General features: G+C 34.0%; 1 long non-coding RNA gene across 1 annotated transcript; it reads left to right on the plus strand.

The window, feature by feature from the left end:
• Window positions 1-5,854: 5,854 nt before the first annotated feature.
• Window positions 5,855-8,268, plus strand: LOC128133873 (uncharacterized). Its single transcript, XR_008232180.1, has 2 exons — window positions 5,855-6,317; window positions 6,894-8,268. It is a non-coding gene; the product is annotated as an uncharacterized LOC128133873 (long non-coding RNA).
• Window positions 8,269-9,977: the final 1,709 nt, after the last annotated feature.

Raw genomic sequence — 9,977 nt, forward strand, 5'->3', positions numbered from 1 at the left:
GGAATCATTGTTATGTAGGTCCTTTTTCGCTCAAAGCCTACTAGTGGCAAGTAAGTTAAGCTTTTTCTCATAATAATCTCAAAAAATTTCAAGTTATTTTCTCGATTTCTAAAGGATTTTTTAATGGGGTTGTACTGCTTAATGGATTCAAAGCAAGTTTTTTGGATATTTCAATGGGTTTCCAAAAGTCAGATGTCGATTATGAGTTTGAAATCACTGAAAACTCATGTTTGTTATTGTTGTTGGATTGGCTGTAGGGCTTGCTTCTATTAGACCTGGAGTTGGTCAAGGTATTGTTGGAGGTCTAGTTGTAGAAGCTATCGCGAGACAGCTCGAGGCGGAGGGAAAAATGCGAGGTACTTACTTGCTTAGTCTAGCTTTTATGGAAGCTTTAACCATTTATGGCATGGTTGTAGCATTAGCACTTTTATTTGCGAATCCTTTTGTTTAATATTCGAAATATGAAAAATCAAAATTTTTCATATTCTATTGTCTTGGACTTGTGCTTTGCTTTTTCGAATTAAATAAAGATTTCATTCCTCGAATTACTTATTCGTTAAGAAAATAACCCACGGGAAGGGCTGATTTGCGGATGAGGAATTAGCATACCAACTTGCTTTCATCCTTCTCGTTCATGTTCGTAGGCCTTTTTTTAGTTTTTATAAGAGGGGTTGCAACCAAGGAGGTAATTCATTATTTCTAAATCAAAGGTCGGAGACTCACCGAAGAAGATGACCAAAGTCTCGTTGGAGCTACAAAGAACGTCATAAACCGAAAAACCCACACCAACCTATCATAAGGATTGATTGTGTACAATATAACAATTTTAATGGAAAATGTGCATAAAAAACCCAATGACTAAATATATATACAAAACGTAAACTTTCTTACCCTTTTAAGTCTTTTTCTCTGTCAATAATCACTTAATGCGCACAAAAAAGCGAAAAGGCCTTGTGATTCATGATTCATCTCTTTTAAATGGTTTCATGATGTATTCGAGAAATACTAAACATTCTCAAAGCTAGTTTTAGTCGAATCGTCTAAACTATCATCTTTTATGGCATTGCGAACCAATCATCGAAATTCATTTATTTGGTGAATGCAATATTATAAGTTGAACTTTCTCTATTTATGTTATACTTAACTCAATCAATACATCTATGTCTATACATCAACATCTATGGTCCAACCTTCATGGTCTGCTTCTGAATTTTGAGTTGTCCATTTTTTGTAAGTTTTTATTTCAAAGATGTTCGATTTTGTATTGAGAAATCATATAGGATCGACCAAATCCAACTTTTATGGTTCACTTTATACATAAAACACATCACAATGACGTTGTAGATATGATTTTATCGTTCATATAGGTTGATAAATTATACTTGAAGTTGAGACTTAATATACATTTTGAATATCAGGAGAAATATAGTACCTCACTTATAACCAATGACAAGACACTATACTATATATATTTTTTGTGGAGCAAGACAAATGTTATTGGGCACAAGTGTTAAAAAGTATGTTATCAATTGATATAACGAAAACATGAATCATACAACCCAAAAAATGAAAAACCATAGTTGAACTATACAACCCGAACATGAGTCATATTTCAAAAATGTATTTGATTGTGACATGTGTAAACACACTTTCCTTAAAACATATGTCGCTCATACTATTGGATGTCCACAGTCGAAAACGGTTCTTATAAACCATTTAACATCACTAGACCTAAAATTTACATGGGTGCAAAACATTGCCTTGTTTCTCAAGCTTGACATTATTTAACAACAGTATAGAGCATATCAGAAACCAAAACAAAGGTTTTTCTTGAATTTGGTTTCATATTGGTATTAGGTGGTTAATGTTAGCTACTTAGTTTGCAGAGGCTGTTGTTGAGATTCTACTGCTTTTTCTGGTGAGTTTTCTCACTATACTACATGTGAGAATATATCTCCAATGTGTGGTAGGATGCATGTGTTATGAAAGAACACGATTATGTGATAGGCTAGGATAGCTTGGTGCTAGTATACTTGTCAGGTTTGCTTGATTGAGGTATTGTTGATATTAGTGGATCGTTGAGTGGATGTCCTAGGATCCGTACATAGTTTGAAATAGATAGTCTGAGAACTCTTGATTTTTCCTTAGTGCCATGGTTATAGTTTGAATGCTTGATATATTACACTCGAGCAGGAACATTTGTTTGACTGGCAAATTTATTATTGAATATGTACAACTATTCATTCATGATGCGACCCATCATTTTAATAAATAACCTTAGTCTTCTAGTTGCTTGTATGTTTGATACATGCATGCTTCATGTTTAGAGGTTTGATGATGGAACGGAAATAGGATGTGAGTCTAGATACCCATCATCATTGATGGGATAACGATAGGCTCCAAGTCAACTTTATGTTATGTTTGGAGGGTTGATGACAAAACGACGATAGACTGGGAGTCTAGATACCCATTGTCGTTGATGGAATGACAATAGGCTATGAGTCAAATGTCTATATATTTGGAGGGTTGATGATGGAACAATGATAGGATGTGTGCCTAAATACCTAGCGTCGTTTATAGAACGAAGATAGGTTACGAGTCAACTGTTAATAAAGGAATGATGACACGTTATGATCTATTTGTTTGTAGGGATTATATGTGTATTGGTGTATATAGTATCTTGGGAAACTCTCTAAGCTTTGTGCTTGCCCATAGTTTACAAATATTTTTCAGGTTGTTCTAGTGATTGAGGCAAGGGGGCAATGTGACGGTACACTTGCATCGACAAGTTTTTAAGATTTCGAATTTCGCCGATTTTATATTATTACTCTATTTTGGAAAGTATGTTTTTACAATGTTGAACAAATGGTTATTAAATTACTTTTTGGAATGATGTGACTATACACCCAAAGAAAAAAAACCATTACCTTCCACATCTTTCACCGCTACGTAATTGTAACTTCCGGTTTCAGGAAGTTTCTTATTTTAGAATGGCGGGCTTTAATTTAGAAAACAGTTGGCATCAGGATTTACAATGATAAAGTTTGGACCTTATTAAATGTTGATAATGTTGGTTAAAGTGATTTAATATGACATCCTAGAATTTAGGGCATAGACTGTGAACGACTAAATTACAGTAACTTTTTTTAATTTAACTCATTCAGTTTTAGTGAATTCAATGTAAAATGAACGAGTTAATTATTTAAGATGACAAATTACCTTACTTCCAAATGTGTAAACTGTCAAACGAATCAAACAGCTCAAACTGCAATACTTGTTAATACGTCTGAAAAACTGAAAAATTGTATTAAGCAGTTATGAACTAACGAAACATTAAAAACTTATAGTACATGTTCCCCTATTTCCGAAAATATAAAGAATGTCCAAAACGGAGTTCGTATGCAAAAGATACGACAATTTTAAGAAAACATGGTGTAAAACACTACTTTTCTTTAATTGCGTAAAACTGAATCGATCCGTTGAGATACTTACACACCTCCAATGAAAATTCCAAGAGCGCCTTTGGACACAGACTATAGCCTAATATTAATTTTGTACATAAAATATTTTTAGCAAAAATATTTATGAAAATCGAAAAATCGAACGTTACGGGCTATTTAGATGCAGAACTTTAAATGCAATTTCCCAGAGTTCTGTAACTCGAAAATTAATCCGTTTGAGTTTTTGAAATCCTTGAAAAAAACTCTATCTAACGGCATGTTTGAAAAAAATTCTTGACATTCAGACCCAATACACCAAAATAAGTTAGTTTTTGGGCATTAAAGAAGAGTATGATATTATGTGGGACCCACATGCCTTGCACAAGTGTATATGGTCAGCTCTTAGACCACTTGCTTCTTCCCTTGATGCAAACCCAGGTTCCCCTTGATGCAAACCGAGGTGACCATGCCTCTTCTTTCTTCCTTCTTCCTCCTTAGAGTGCACACATGCACATAATGGTACACAACACTTGATTTATAAGGGTACACAACACTTGATTTAGTGATGGCTTCACTAGTACAAAACGTATTTTTTAGTGCGATGAGGTTTTTTTTTGGTGCGGTTTTAGCCTACGACCGCACCATTAACACACTTTAGAATTAATAAATCAAGGAACCGCACTAACAAATGCATTTTTTGATACTATTTTCTTTAAAAACACTAATAAATGCATTTTTTGATGCTGTTTTTCAAAATCGCACTAATAAATATATTTTTTGATGATGTTTTCTAAAACCGCACTAATAATAAATGTATTTTTTAATGCTATTTTCATAAAAAAAAAACACTAATAAATGCATTTTTTAATGCTACTTTTAAAAATCGCACTAATAAATGTATTTTTTGATGCCGTTTTCCAAAACTACAGTAATAGAAAATACATTTTTTGATGCGGTTTTGGATTGAGTTCCCTCTTTAAGCTCCTTCCAAAATTTCATTCCCCATGCGATGCCTTTCTCTTCCCCTTTATATTTCCTTAATCTAATTTCATTTGGCCACACAAACCCTAATATCATCGACTACTGCCGCTCTCACCAACATCCTTGGGTCCTCTCACCCGTGTCTGCATCATCGTCGATTCGGGCTGCCACAGCCTCCATCATCTCTGATTTCAGTTGACCCCACTCTTATCGTTGTTGATTCACGACTTCAGGTCAACAACGTGATGAATCTGAATAATCTTTGACGAGTCGACCTCCACTATAATCATCTTTGTCCATCGCGATCAACCCAACGTCAAGACTAACATGTATGTTTATGATTTATAATTTTGATTCATAAAATTACTTAATCTATATGTCTGATACTTTGATTTCTTAAGTTAGGTTGTGGAAGAAAGAAGGGGTCGGGCAAAGAAGCTTGTGACGTTCAAAGGAGAGCACATATCTATGCAGAGGAAGATATAAAGGTAGAAAAAACCTAAAAAAAGAAACAATCTCATGTCTTTTATCTACAAAAATTGAATCAAGGCAAGTTTTTCCTTTGTATTGATAATATTTCTAACCTGTGTAATTTACCTTTTAATTAAATGGATTGTATGCCTTTTGATAAAATTACTTTGTAATTTAATTAGCTTCTGAATTCCTACCCAAGTGAGGTAACAGAGTCAAAGGTGGGCATCATCTCCAAAAGTCTGCAAGATACCGAAGAAGGGCCATATGAAGATGGTGATAACAAAACTGAACACGTCTATATAAAAAAAAAACTTGAATATCCTTCTGTAGTTAACTTCCTAAACAACTTACATACTTGAAGTTATTATGTCAATTTGTAAATAGATACAAGGATGAAAAGGTTAGAAAAGAATGTGATTCTTTATTAAGATAATTTGAATCTTTTGTATGGTTTGTGCCTTTACATCTATTATGATTTTTTTTGTTTTGTTTCTGTATTGTAAATCAAGCAGTTTATGATATTTTATGTTGCAATTCATATTGTATTTTAAAAAGCTGTTTATTCTATAAGGCTGTTCAATAACAGCATAAAAAAATAACTCTATTTTCTAAGACTGTTTAATAACAACATCAAAAAATAACTCAATAATTCTATTTTATGAAGCTATATTTTATAAGGCGGTTCTTGACAGCATAAAAAATAAGTATAATTTATAAGGCGGTTCTGAATAGCATCAAAAAATAAGTATCATTTATGAAGTTATTTTTATGAGGCGGTTTTGGACATTTTCTAAGGCGGTTTAAGAACCGCCTCAAAAAACAACACTATTTTATAATGCTATATTTTTTGAAGCGGTTGAATAACCGCATAAAAAATAAAATAAACCGCTTTATTAAACATCTTCTACTAAAAATTTGGAGCTTAGGAAGTCATCTAACACTCACGACTTCAGCCCTCATGTCCTCTCTCTAGTTCTTCAATTCTTTCTCTCTAAACTCTCTGCAATCTCTCTCTCTTTGTCTCGGTATAGGCATACAACACCACCTTTAAACCACCTCCATTGATCAAAACTCATCCCAAACATCTTCTCCGCCCTCCCCTCTCCTTCTTTCATTGGATTCTGCCCAAAACAGAAGAGGAAACGGGAAGCAACAACCAGCGGAGACCAAAAACGCCACCATCAGCTATCCCACTGCCACCATCATCCAACCTCCACCTTACTCCCTGTTCCGACGACCCAATAGCCTCCAAACAGCCCCTTGACCACCCTCAGAAGCCACCTTCTCTCCTTTCTGTCGATCAGCTGCCAAACGAAGCCAGGAAACGACAGCAGGAGGCTGCCCGAAGCCCACTGCCATCCCTCGCCACCCACTGCCGAAGGTCCTGCCACCCATCGACTGTGTTGCTGTGCTGCATTGTAGGTACTCCATACACCGAAAATTGTTTTACGTACTGCTTTCCTGTCGATCGTCGCAGCCCAAAACGAAACCATTTTTTTTTATTGTGTTTGATCATCTGCGTTCGAACATGCACAGGGAAGGAAACCATCAAAATTCAAACTTTCAAAAAGAGTCCAAACCCTTTAAATTTCTATTCCAAAATAATTAAAAACCCCCTCCTTGAGAAATGCTTTACGAAACAAGTCCAAGACTATCAAACTTCAATTAAAAGTTTCAAAATCTACCCTTTTTTAGAAAAACCCTTTCAAATAAATCCAAAATTATAATACAAAATTTTAATAAATTTATTTTTAAATATTATTGATTTATCTTATATTAAATAAAATTTAGATTAAATAATATTTTAGAAATTATTAAATAAATTTTAATTTAAATTAAAATCTTAGATGATGTTAAATTAAATTTTTAGATAAAATTTATTTAAATAAATTTTGGATTAACAAAACTTTAGAAACTATTAAATAAATCATTTACTTAGCTAAAATATCAAATACCTGCCACATATTAATTTATGTTAATATTTCTTTTTGAAACTAGATTATCTTGGAGTATCGTGTTCACGTCAATACATCTCGGCTTTATTGCATCCCTTCTCAAAACAAATCGATAATCACACTTTAAGGTGAGTGTTACGGCCCCTCTTTTGTATTTACTTATTTTGGGGGAGAATACATGTACTAATTATTATAAAATTATACAAAAATATTACCACACTATCTTTCGACTACTTACGGTACAAGGAATCTGGTTTGAAGGATCGCATCGGGTTGTTGGATTTCAGAATGACTTAATTGCTAAAAGTATTCTGCCCTCCGGTGTTTCATGTGTGGCTCTCGTCTGTACATAGTAGTTGCAAAACATTGTTTGACTCTTATATATCATAAGTAAACAATATCGTTTTAAACTTCAATATCTTAGTGTGTTATGTCGTTAGAATAATAAAACCATTGAAATAACATATGCCTTTTTACTATGGAGTTTATAAAAGAAACATACTTTGTTATAATAGTTAGTGCATTATACTTTACATACATGTCATTCATACTCGACTTTTATAAAGTTGATACCATGAAATTCGTTATGCGTAGAACTTACCTACAATTAAGTTAGTGTTGAGAGTTATTCGCATACTTTTTAGTTAAGGGTTTTTTAGTGAGATATTATTCATTAGCCGAGTCTAAACACTTAGCATACTCACACTACTATAACTGTTAATATTCGAGATGAGAGACATATGCATAGATCTATACGGGGTTGACATCCCCACTTGCGGTTGCTAGCTACAATGTCGATCGATCAGTCGAAGCAGGTGATAAGTGTCTACGATCGTTATTGCAACGTCCAATGAAGCATTGTAGCAGGATACACCCAGTCACATAGCTCGGTTATAGAACTCAATAAAAACATTAGCTCGAATCTTTTTCTCTCTTACTACAACTCATAAACTTGATTCTTTCAAAACTATTTTAAACGTGAAATTACTTATACCAAGACATTGTTTGGAATTTTCAAAGTTTATTTAAATATGGTTTACGTATACAACAAAATACTTTTTTGAATGCTTTTCAAAGTATGATCACTGTTGCTAGCAGAAAACCTGTGACCCTCACCAACCTTGTGTTGACCCTCAAAACTACATGTATTCTCAGAGAATCAGAAATCACAGAAATTCAGACAATGGATAGTCAGGGATCTCAGGCAATTTAGTTTATTACTTTTTGTTATGACAGCGTACCTGTTTAACGTAATTCATATATTGTATTTGTGTTATATATTCAGCTTATATGTGATCCATGAACTTAGTCGCACTGCTCGGCATGTTCCGTTGCCTTGGTCGGGGGTGTGACATGTAAGCCATTGGATTGTGTATTGTAGAAATAAAGGGTAAAATGGGAAAAAGGGTTATTTTGGACTTTTTCATGTATTATGAATTTAGTTGTGTATGCTTTAAGTCAAAATTAATTAGATAGAATTGTAGGGCTTGTAAATACATTCATGTGCATATAAAGATCACTGAAATCGAGTTTAAAATAAAGATGTTATGATTGTTTAAAGTTGAAAACTAAAAATCTGTGGAATTGCACTAAGGGTGCGGAGTGCCTCTTTAATGAGCGTGAGGTGCCTCCGACCAAGTAGGTAACACATTTTTTTAGGGTTCTTGGAGTACCTAAAGGCCATTAAACCAAGAGTTTCGTCATTTTCAGCCTTAACCTCCTCTAGAACACGTCTAATGAAACTATATCCTCCATTGAAGTGTTTCAAGCTATCCTCTCTCCTAAATCCATTTTGGTACTCTTTTAATGATCTTTTGGTGCTCTTGAGTGAAGGAAAAAAAAGGAATATTATTCAAAGAAGCTTTATATTTCAAGTATTCAGCTCTCTCTACACTTTTAGACCTTGGTAAGCCTTAAAGATCCAAGCTTCATTGTGTTTCATCACTAAATCTATGAGTATTTTTGGTTCTAGTCTATTTTAATAATTTTTGTCCCTTTGACCTGTTCCATGGAGTTTGAAGAACTCCATGAGCTTTGGTTCATATATAAAGTTCAAATCTAGATATTTGGTGGAATAAAGAGTGTATGCAAGAACTCTCTTTACTCAATGCATCAAGAAAATGGGTTTTGGACAATTATTAGCTTAGGGTTTTAGATCTTGAAAGTTTGTCGAATTATTATGGATAAAAATGGATACTTTAGCCATTTAGACATCATGTTGATTCAAATCTGAAAGTTGGATGCTTGGACTTGATGGATTAAGTCGAGAAAGATGCATTCTTGGACTCTTTGAAACTTAGAGTTTAGATCAATGTTTTTTGGACCATCCAAATGGATAAATTTGGAAATTTTATCCATTATGATGCTATTAAGTACCAAATTTGAAATGTTGGAGGTTTGACTTAATGAAGTAAGTCAAAATCCCATTTGGAAAGAGGATGGACGCGATTTGTTTGTTTAGGATGTGGGGCATTTTTGATTTGTTCTGAAACGCATTTGTCTTAGCATGTGAATCAAATATTTTCTCTCGTAGTGAGCGTTGGGCGCCCAGTGGTGGGTGCAGCATACCTAGTTGATCAAGATTTGACTTTTTGATCATTTAGTTTTGTCAAATTTGACTTTTGGTCAAACATTGGAAGAATTGAGTATTTTTCAGTGGATTGGTTTTGGTTATCATTTGGTGGCTTGTGTTAGTTGTTTATGTGATGGGGTTACTGGTGGGCTTTTGTTGGTTAGCTTAGGTAAGTATTATTACTGTATTTTTTATATCGTGTGTTGTATGTGGTTCATTGATGACTGGTTTCTTGATAACCTAAATTGTTGTATGTGAGTCGTTTATGACTCGTGGTTGCTGCTAACCCAAATTGTTGTATGTGGTTAATAAGGTCCCTAGGGTTACTGATAACCCACATTGTTGTATCTGAGTCGTTGATGACTCGGGGTTGTTGATAACCCTAGTATGCAGTTTTGAGTTGTTGATGACTTAGGGTTGCTGATGACCCATAGTTGTTGTATATATGTTTAACTGTGTTGTGTTGTATGTGATATTTTGGAGAACTCACTAAGCTTTGGCTTACAGTTATGGAAGAAATGTTTTCAAGTGCTTCATTAGATTATGGGAAGGCAA

Source organism: Lactuca sativa, chromosome 4, assembly GCF_002870075.4.
Source record: "Lactuca sativa cultivar Salinas chromosome 4, Lsat_Salinas_v11, whole genome shotgun sequence".
In the NCBI taxonomy this organism is placed as follows: Eukaryota; Viridiplantae; Streptophyta; class Magnoliopsida; order Asterales; family Asteraceae; genus Lactuca; species Lactuca sativa.